This window comes from Grampus griseus (genome assembly GCF_964374135.1).
Source record: "Grampus griseus genome assembly, chromosome: X".
In the NCBI taxonomy this organism is placed as follows: domain Eukaryota; kingdom Metazoa; phylum Chordata; class Mammalia; order Artiodactyla; family Delphinidae; genus Grampus; species Grampus griseus.
Window position 1 is genome coordinate 112,235,556 of NC_138999.1, and position 10,865 is coordinate 112,246,420.

Consider the following 10,865-nt stretch of genomic DNA (forward strand, 5'->3'; position numbering starts at 1 on the left):
TTCAACATCATTAATCATTAGAGAAATGCAAATCAAAACTACAATGAGATATCATCTCACACCAGTCAGAATGGCCATCATCAAAAAATCTAGAAACAATAAATGCTGGAGAGGGTGTGGAGAAAAGGGAACACTCTTGCAGTGCTGGTAGGAATGTGAATTGGTATAGCCACTATGGAGAACAGTATGGAGGTTCCTTAAAAAACTACAAATAGAAGTACCATATGACCCAGAAATCCCACTACTGGGCATATACCCTGAGAAAAGCATAATTCAAAAAGAGTCATGTACCAACATGTTCATTGCAGCTCTATTTACAATAGCCCGGACATGGAAACAACCTAAGTGTCCATCATCGGATGAATGGATAAAAAGATCTGGCACATATATACAATGGAATATTACTCAGTCGTAAAAAGAAACGAAATTGAGCTATCTGTAATGAGGTGGATGGACCCAGAGTCTGTCATACAGAGTGAAGTAAGTCAGAAAGAGAAAACCAAATATTGTATGCTAACACATATATATGGAATTTAAGAAAAAAAATGTCATGAAGAACCTAGAGGTAAGACAGGAATAAAGACACAGACCTACTAGAGAATGGACTTGAGGATATGGGGAGGGGGAAGGGTAAGCTGTGACAAAGCGAGAGAGTGGCATGGACATATATACACTACCAAATGTAAAATAGATAGCTAGTGGGAAGCAGCCGCATAGCACAGGGAGATCAGCTCGTTGCTTTGTGACCACCTAGAAGAGTGGGATAGGGAGGGTGGGAGGGCGGGAGACGCAAGAGGGAAGAGATATGGGAACATATATATAATTGATTCACTTTGTTATAAAGGAGAAACTAACACACCATTGTAAGGCAATTATACTCCAATAAAGTTTTTAAAAAAAGAGTAATAAAAAAAAGAGTAATGATTGTGTGTGTGTTCATGTGTGTGGGTGTGTTTGTCTACAGAGAAAGGGAGAAATGGAACCAGCATGCTAAAATGTTAGCCATTGAGTAATATGGGTGAAGGAGATACAGGAGTTCTTTGTCCTTTCAACTTATTAGTAAGGTTGAAATATTTCACAAAAATACTGAATCACCATGCTGTACTCCTGAAACTAACACAATATTATAAATCAACTATACTACAATTTTTAAAAAAAGAAATGAAAAAATAAATCCACCATGCAACTTTGTAATTTAGACCTGAGGTCATTAAAAGAAATATTGTATAAGATAGAAAAAAATAAGAGCTATAAATATTGCTAAATCACCTTTTCTAAAGCAGAGAAAGTATTATCAAGCATTCTGTATTAAGATTTATATTGTTCAAAATTAATCCAAACTTATATTTACTTATTAATAAACATATTTTATTCTTTAAAAAATAGGAGAGATCAATAAGACCAATAACACAAAAATAAAATTAAAAATGCAAGTGTTCATATGTAAACACATTTTTAAATTTTTTAATTTTTTTAAACACATTTTTAAAATGCCATGAAAAAAACATAACATTTACAATTGCAACTATAAGAGCAAATAAACAAAAAAAAGAAAAACAAATGTCATATATTAATGCATATATGTGGAATCTGAAAAAATTGGTAGAGACAATCTTATTTACAGAACAAAAATAGAGACACAGACGTGGAGAACAAATGTATGGATACCAAGGGGGAAACGGGTGGAGTGGGATGAACTGGGAGATTGGGATTGACATATACACTACTGATACTATGTATAAAATAGGCAATTAATGAGAAGCTACTGTATAGCACAGGGAACTCAACTCAATGCTGTGGTGACCTAAATGAGAAGGAAATCCAAAAAGAGGAAATATATGTATACATATAGCCGATTCACTTTGCTGTACAGTATAAACTAACACAATATTGTAAAGCAGCTATAATCCAATAAAAAATAAAAAATAAATGCTATTGAATAAATAGAGCATAGCAATTTAAAAATGTAAACATATACTATATTTTGAAAAATTATATCCTTTGCAGCTATTTAAACATATAATGAAAAATTTTAGATGTCAAGTTAAAATTTTTAAAACCACTAACTTACAGTTTTTTCTATTCTCTCCTTTGTACTATAACTATTTGTTTTCAAACTTTATCCCCTTTATGAGTATGCAGGTGAGTGAGGATAGGGATCACGTTTTCTAAGCTTTGTATCTTTTACAAAACTTTAATAAAGTGTTTGTTCATAAAAAAGAAGTAGACTCTAAGAATAGACATAACTAGAAATGTATAGGGAGCACATAAAGAAAATATAAAACATTGCATTGGGTCATAAAAGTTAAATGAATGGGATGACATACTTTGTTGTTTAAATTCACCTATAATGTTAGCATGATCCTATTATAACGCTAACAGGAATTTTTTTAACTTTATTTTTTAGAGCATTTTTAAGTTTATGACATTTACAACATTGGGAGGTAGTTATAGAAATTTCCCAGATACCCCTTGCCTCCACACATGCATACCTGACACCTTTATCAACATCACTCACCAGAATGATACTTTTTCTTAAACCAAGGATGAACCCACATTGACACATCATTATCAGCCAAAGCCCTAACGGTTTACCTTAGGGTTCACTCTTGGTGTTGTACATTCTCTGTGTTTGGACAAACGCATAGTGACACATATCCATCACTATAGGCATTTTTTAATTAATCAAGTTTATTTTAAAATTCCTCTGGGAAAAAATCATTGAGGAATAAACAAGGCCTTTCTGCAAAAGAATAATAATGAAATGGAACTGGCATACAACATCTTATGCATTATAAAGTAAAGAGACCCAAATCATACTGGAATTTGGTATATTGAAAAGACGGCATTTAAAATCAGTAGGAAGAAGAAGAGATGATTCAATTAATAAATGGTGCTGAGACAAATGTGTTTCCCACTAGAAAAAAAAAAAGTTGGCTCCTGATCTCATGCCATAAACCAAAATAAATTTCAGGTGGATCAAAGATGCAAATTAAAAAATTAAGACAAAGTACTAGAAGAAAATATAGGAGCTCTTGTCTTTCATTTCAGAGTAGAGAAGACCTTTCTAAGTATGACACAAACCAAGAAGCCATAAAAGAAAAGACAGGTAAATTAACTATTCAAATCTTTATGAATTTTTGCTTCTGGAAAAATAGAATCTATTCAATTTTTCTAACTTACCCGGCTAAGTACAGATAAAAACCTTGGCTATTATGTATAAAACAACCATTAAAATATTGAAAGTGGAGGGGAAAAGACAGATAGGCCTGGGACCTCAGGACCCAAGGAATGGCATGGTGGAGAGTTCCCTAAGTATTCATTTTTCTTCATATTCCCAGACTAGGTAATGGAGAACCTGGAAATCTGGAAGCACCAATGGGCACTGATAAAAAAAAAGAAAATAAAGAAATAAGAAAAGCCTGCTCTCTCTAGCTAAAGGGCCAGAAAAGGGGCAACCTAACAAAACAGAAATTTTTAGACAGTAAGTGTTCTACTCTGACTACACACCACAGAAAGTCTTTGGCTCCACCCACACTCTTGCCAGCAAATGTTAATGAAGAGTGTAGACTTGCACCTTCCTCAGGCTATAAAGTGTCTTGACACCCTTGTCAGGGTGGTGTCAGAGTGGGGATTTGGGACATTCACCCACACTTGGCAGTAATGAGACATCCTCTCATCCACAATATCCATGGAAACCACAAGGGGAGCAGGAAGGAGATGCCCCTCCCTCTTGCAGTCAGTGTGGTATCACTGGAGGCCTAGTAGAGAAATCAAACTCCCACACCTGACCAGTGACCATCAGTAATGAAAATGTCATCTGCACCCTGCCTTGTATCAATAGAGACCAAATGGGAACATGAGCAATATCAGAAAACTAGAGCAATATCAGAGGAAACTTACTAAAACCCAACATTTAAATAAACTCCAGAGTATCGTAACATAACAAAAATATCTGAGTTTTAACCAAAAATCATACCAAGAACCAGAAAAAACTCAACTTCAATGAAAAAAGACAACTAACAGATACTAACCTTAAGATGACAGAGATTTGAGAATTAAAAGCACTCATCATAATAATGATTCAACAGAAAATTATAAACACACTTGAAACAAATGAAAAAATTAGGAAGTCTCAACCAAAAATAGAAAGTCTCAGCAAAGAAATTGAAGATATAAAGAAGAACTACATGGAAATATTAAAACTGAAAAATACAATAACTGAAATAAAAAACTAAATAGATAAGATCAGCAGAAGAATGAACAGGACATAGGAAATAATCAGATTACCCAATCAAATTAGCCAATTTGAACAACAGAGAGAAAATAGAGCTTTAAAAAATGAATAGACCCTCAGGAACATGTGGAACTATAATAAAATAACTATCATTCATGTCATTGTAGTCTCATAAGAATTGAGAAAGATGATGGGAATAAAAAAATTTGAAGCTTAAGGTAAAAAGTAAAAAACAAAGTTTAATGGTATAATGGCTAAGAATTTCCCAAATTTGGCAGAAGGCCAACAGATTCATGAAGCTGAGCAAATCCTAAACACCAAAAATATTCATGCCAAGACACATAATGATTAAATTCCTGAAAATTAAAAACAAAGAAAAAGTGTGTAAGCTGCCAGAGAAAAACACCTTATCAGTAGGGAGAAGGCTATTAAAATGATAAGGAATTCCTCATCAGAACTGATGGAGGACAGAAGAAAATGGCAAAATATTTTTCAAATTCTGAAAGAAAAGAACTGTCAGCTCAGAATCATACATCCAGTGAAAATATCCTTCAGGAAAGAAGGAGAAATCAAGATATTCTCAAATGAAGGAACACTAAGAATTTTTCATTAGGAGATCTACCCTAAGAACGGCTAAAGAGAGGTTCTCTGAACAGAATGGAAATGATAAATGAAGGAATCTTCGAATATTAGGGAAGAAGGAAGAACAATGGAAAGAGAAAATATATGAGCAAATATAATTTTAACACTGCCTGATATGGTTCTCAAAGTATGTAGAGAAAATATTTAAGAAAATTATATAGTAAGTGGAGGAGGGTAAAGAGATGGAAAAGGGAGTAAGTTTTCTAGTCTTCATTTAAATACGTAAAATGTTGATACCAGTAGACTTGCATAAGTTATACATATATATAATGCAATACTTACTGCAAATAGTAAGAAAAGCTATACAATGAGACACTCTCAAAAACACTATATAGGGACCTAACAGACATATGCAGAACATTCCATCCAACAGCAACACAATACACATTCTTCTCAAGCACCCATGACGCATTACCCAGGATAAATCACATGTGAGGTCACAAAACAAGCCTTAACAAATTTAAGAAGACTGGAATCATACCAAGTATCTTTTCTGACCATAATGGAATGAAACTAGAAATCAATAGCAGAAGGAAAAATGGAAAATTTATAAACATGTGGAAACTAAACAACACATTCTTGAATAACCAATAGGTCATAAAAGAAATCAAAAGGGAAATTAGAAAATACGTTGAGACAAATAAAAGCAAAACACAAGATAGCATACCAAAACTTATATGATGCAGCAAAAACAAAACAAAGAGGGAAGTTTAATGCAATAAATGTATATATTAAAAAAGAAAGCTCCCAAATAAACCACCTAACTTTACAGCTCAAGGAACTGAAAAAAGAAGAACAAACTAAGCCCAAAGTTAGCAGAAGGTAGGAAATAATAAAGATTAGAGCAAAAATAAACAAACTAGAGAATAGGAAAACAATAGAAAAATCAACAAAATTAAGAATTGATTTTTTAAAAGCTCAAAGAAATTGACAAACCGTTAGCCACACTAAGAAAAAAAAATAGAGATGACTCAAATAATAACCAGAAATGAAAGAACCATTACAACTAATGCCACAGAAATAAAACGTATTATAAGAGACTATTACAAACAATTATGTGACAACTGGATAATCTAGAAGAGAAGAATAAATTCTGAGAAACATACAACCTACCAAAACCAAATCATGAAGAAACAGAAAATCTGAAGAGACCTATGACTAGTAAGGAGGTTGTATCAATAATCAAAAACTTCCTTAAAGAGAAAAATCAAGTACAAACAGCTTCACTGGTCAATTCTACCAAATATTTAAAGGATTAATGTCAATCCTTCTCAAACTCTTCCAAAATATTAAGGTGAAGGGAACACTTCCAAACTGATTTTATAAGTGTATCATAAGTATACACTTATACCAAAACCTGGAAAAAAGTTAGAAGAAAAGAAAATTACAGGCCAATAACCCTAATGAATATAGATGCAAATATCAGGAAAATACTAGCTAATCTAACTCAACAGCACATTAAAAGGATCATACACTATGACCTACTGGGATTTATCCCTGGGAAGCAAGGATGGTTCAACATATGAAAATCAATCAACAACATACACCATATCAACAAAACAAGAGATAAAAATCCACGATCACCTCAGGAGATGCAGAAAAATATTTGACAAAATTTAAAACTCATGAGAAAAACACTCAACAAACTAGGAATAGAAGAAATTACCTCGACTTAATAAAGGTCATATATAAAAAGCCCCTAGCTAACATCATTCTTAATGGTGAAAAACTGAAAGCTTTTCCTCTAAGACTGGAACAAGGCAAGACTTCCCACTCTCACTACTTCTATTCAACATAGTTTTGGAAGTCCTAGTCACAGCAATCAGAAAATAAAAAGAGATAAAAGGCATCCATACTGGAAAGGAAGAATTAAAGCTGTCACTATTTGCAGATGACATCATACTATGTATAGAAAATCCTAAAGACTCCACTAAAAAACGACTAGAACTACTAAATGAATTCAGTAAATTTGCAGGGTACAAAATAAATATACAGAAATTTGTTGTGTTCCTATATACTAATAATGAACTATCAGAAAGAGAAATTTTTAAGAACAATCTCATTTATAATTGCATCAAATAAAATACCTAGGAATAAATTTAACCAAGGAGGTAAAAGATCTGTATATTGAAAACTACAAGATAGTAACAAAAAAAAAAATTGAAGCGAACAGAAATAAATGGAAAGACATACTGTGCCCATGGATCCGAAAAATTAATACTGTTAAAACGGACATATTATCCAAAGCAATCTACAGATTCAATGCACCCTCTATCAAAATTCCAATAGTATTTTTCACAGAAATAGAACAAACAATCCTAAAATTTGTATAGAACAACAAACTACCCTGAATAGCCAAGGCAATCTTGAGAAAGAACAAACTTGTAAAAGAACAAAACACTTCCTGATTTCAAACCATAAGTTATTATAATTAAAACAGTATGGTATTGGCATAAAAGCAGACACATAAATCAACGAAACATAATGGAAAGCCCAGAAATAAACCCACACATATATGGTCAATTAATTTACAACAAAGAAGCCAAGAGTATACAGTGGAGAAAGGACATTCTCTTTAATAAATGGTGTTGGAAAATTCGACAGCCACACGCAAAGGAATGAAACTGGACCACTATTTTACACCATACAAAAAAACAAAAGTTAACTAAAAATGGATGAAATACTGAATGTAAAACCTGAAACCATTAAATTTCAAGAATAAAACATAGATGGTGGGGCTTCCCTGGTGGCGCAGTGGTTGAGAGTCCGCCTGCCGATGCAGGGGATGTGGGTTCGTGCCCCGGTCCGGGAGGATCCCACGTGCCGTGGAGCAGCTGGGCCCATGAGCCATGGCTGCTGAGCCTGCGCATCTGGAGCCTGTGCTCCACAGCGGGAGAGGCCACAACAGTGAGAGGTCCGCGTACCGCAAAAAAAAAAACACATAGATGGTAAGCTTCTTGACATAGGTCTTGGTGATGATTTTTTTAACCTAATATCAAAAGCAAAAATGACAAAAGCAAAAATAACAAGTGCGACTACATCATTTTAAAAGCTTCTGCACAAGGAAGGAAACCAGCAAAAAAATGAAAAGACAGCCTACTGAATAGGATTAAAACACATATATTTGATAAAGGACTAATACACCAAATATATAAAGAACTCATACAACTTAATAGCAAAAAAAAATCTGATTTAAAACAATAGGAAGAAGATCTGAATAGACATTTTTCCAAAGATGACATAGAGATGGCCAACAGGAACATGACCAGATGCTCAACATCATTAATCATCAGGGAAATGCAAATCAAAACCGCAATGATATATCACATCACACCTCTCAGAACGGCTATTATCAAAAAGAGAATATATAACAAGTGCTGGTGAGAATGTGGAAAAAAGGGAGCACTAATATACTATTGGTGGGAATGTAAATTGGTACAACGACTATGTAAAACAGTATGGAGGGTCCTCAAAAAATTAGAATAGAGCTACCATGTACTTTAACAATTCCACTTCTGGGTATTTATCCAAAGAAAATTAAAACACTAATTCTAAAAGAAATATGAACCCAATGTTCATTGCAGCATTGTTTACAATAGCTAAGATATGGCAACAAACTAAGTGTTCACTGAGGGATGAATGGATAAGGAAATTATACATATATATATATATATATATATATATAAAATGGAATATTATTCAGCCATAAAGAAAAGAATGATATGCTACCATTTACCACAACGTGCACGGATCTCAAGGACATTATGATAAATGAAATAAGCCAGAGAGAGAAAGATAAATACTGTACGATGTCTCTTATTTGTGGAATCCAAAATTTAAAAAAAAAAGTTCATAGATACAGAGAATGGATTTGCAGTTATAAGGGGTGAGGGGTGAGAGGTGAGAAAAATGGGAGAACTGATTTTTTTTAGTTTAAATGAACGGAATATTTTTAATGATTTACAATATAAAATAAAGAATCTGAATAATAAAACAAGACACTATTTTATTTATTTTTAAATTAAAAAAAAATTTTTATTGGAGTATAATTGCTTTAAAATGGGGTGTCACTTTCTGCTTTATAACAAAGTGAATCAGCTATACATATAAATATATACCCATATCTCCTCCATCTTGCGTCTCCTTCCCACACTCCATGTCCCACCCCTCTTGGTGGCCACAAAGCACCCAGCTGATCTCCTTGTGCTATGTGGCTGCTTCTCACTAGCTATCTATTTTACATTTGGTAGTATATATAAGTGTATGCCACTCTCTCACTTCGTCCCAGCTTACACTTCCCCCTCCCCGTGTCCTCAAGTCCATTCTGTACATCTGAGTCTTTATTCCTGTCCTACCCCTGGGTTCTTCAGAACCATTTTGTTTGTTTGTTTTTAAATTCCATATATGTGTTAGCATATGGTATTTGTTTCTCTCTTTCTGACTTACTTCATTCTGTATGACAGACTCTAGGTCCATCCATTTCACTACAAATAACCCAGATTTGTTTCTTTTTATGGCTGAGCAATATTCCACTGAATATATGTGCCACATCATCTTTATCCATTCATCTGTTGATGGACACTTAAGTTGCTTCCATATCCTGGCTATTGTAAATAGAGCTGCAATGAACATTGTGGAATATGACTCTTTTTGAAATATGGTTTCTTCAGGGTATATGCCCAGTAGTGGGATTGCTGGGTCGTATGGTAGTTATATTTTTAGTTTTTTAGGGAACCTCCATACTGTTCTCCATAGTGGCTGTATCAATTTACATTCCCAGCAACAGTGCAAGAGGGTCCCCTTTTCTCCACACCCACTCCAGCATTTATTGTTTGTAGATTTTTGGATGATGGCCATTCTGACTGGGGTGAGGTGATACCTCATTGTAGTTTTGATTTGCATTTCTCTAATGATTAGTGATGTTGAGCATACTTTCATGTGTTTGTAGGCAATCTGTATATCTTCTTTGGAGAAATGTCTATTTAGGTCTTCTGCCCAATTTTGGATTGGGTTGTTTGATTTTTGATATTGAGCTGTATGAGCTGCTTATAAGTTTTGGAGATTAATCCTTTGTCAGTTGTTTATTTAAGATGTTCCTTACTTCTTGAGGTAGGATTCTATTGCTATAAACTTCCCTCTTAGAACTGCTTATACTGCATCCCATAGGTTTTGAGTCGTCATGTTTTCATTGTCATTTCTTTCTAGGTATTTTTTGATTTACTCTCATTTCCTCAGTGATCTCTTGTTATTAAGTAGTGTATTTTTTAGGCTCCATGTGTTTTTATTCACCAATTTTTTTGTGTCACTGATATATAGTCTCTTAGCATTGTGTCTGGAAAAAATACTTGATAAGATTCCAATTTTCTTAAATTTACTGAGGCTTGGTTTGTGACCCAAGATATGATGTATCCTGGAGAATGTTCCATGAGCACTTGAGATGGAAGTGTATTCTGTTGTTTTTGGATGGAATGTCCTACAAATATCAATTAAGTGCATATTGTTTAATGTATCATTTAGAGCTGTGTTTCCTTATTTATTTTCATTTTGGATGATCTGTCCATTGGTGAAGGTGGGATGTTAAAGTCTCCTGCTATGATTGTGTTACTGTCGATTTCCCCTTTTATGGCTGTTAGTATTTGCCTTATGTATTGTGGTGCTCCTATGTTGGGGCATAAATATTTACAATTGTTATATCTCATCTTGGATTGATCCTTTCATCATTATGTACTGTCCTTCTTTGTCTCTTGTAATAATCTTTATTTTAAAGTGTATTTTGTCTGATATGAGAATTGCTACTCCAGCTTCGTTTTGATTTCCATTTGCATGGAATATCTTTTTCCATCCCCTCATTTTCAGTCTCTATGTGTCCCTAGGTCTGAAGTAGGTCTCTTGTAGACAGCATATATATGGGTCTTGTTTTGTATCCATTCAGTCAGTCTATGTCTTTTGGTGGGAGCATTTAATCCATTTACATTTAAGGTAATTA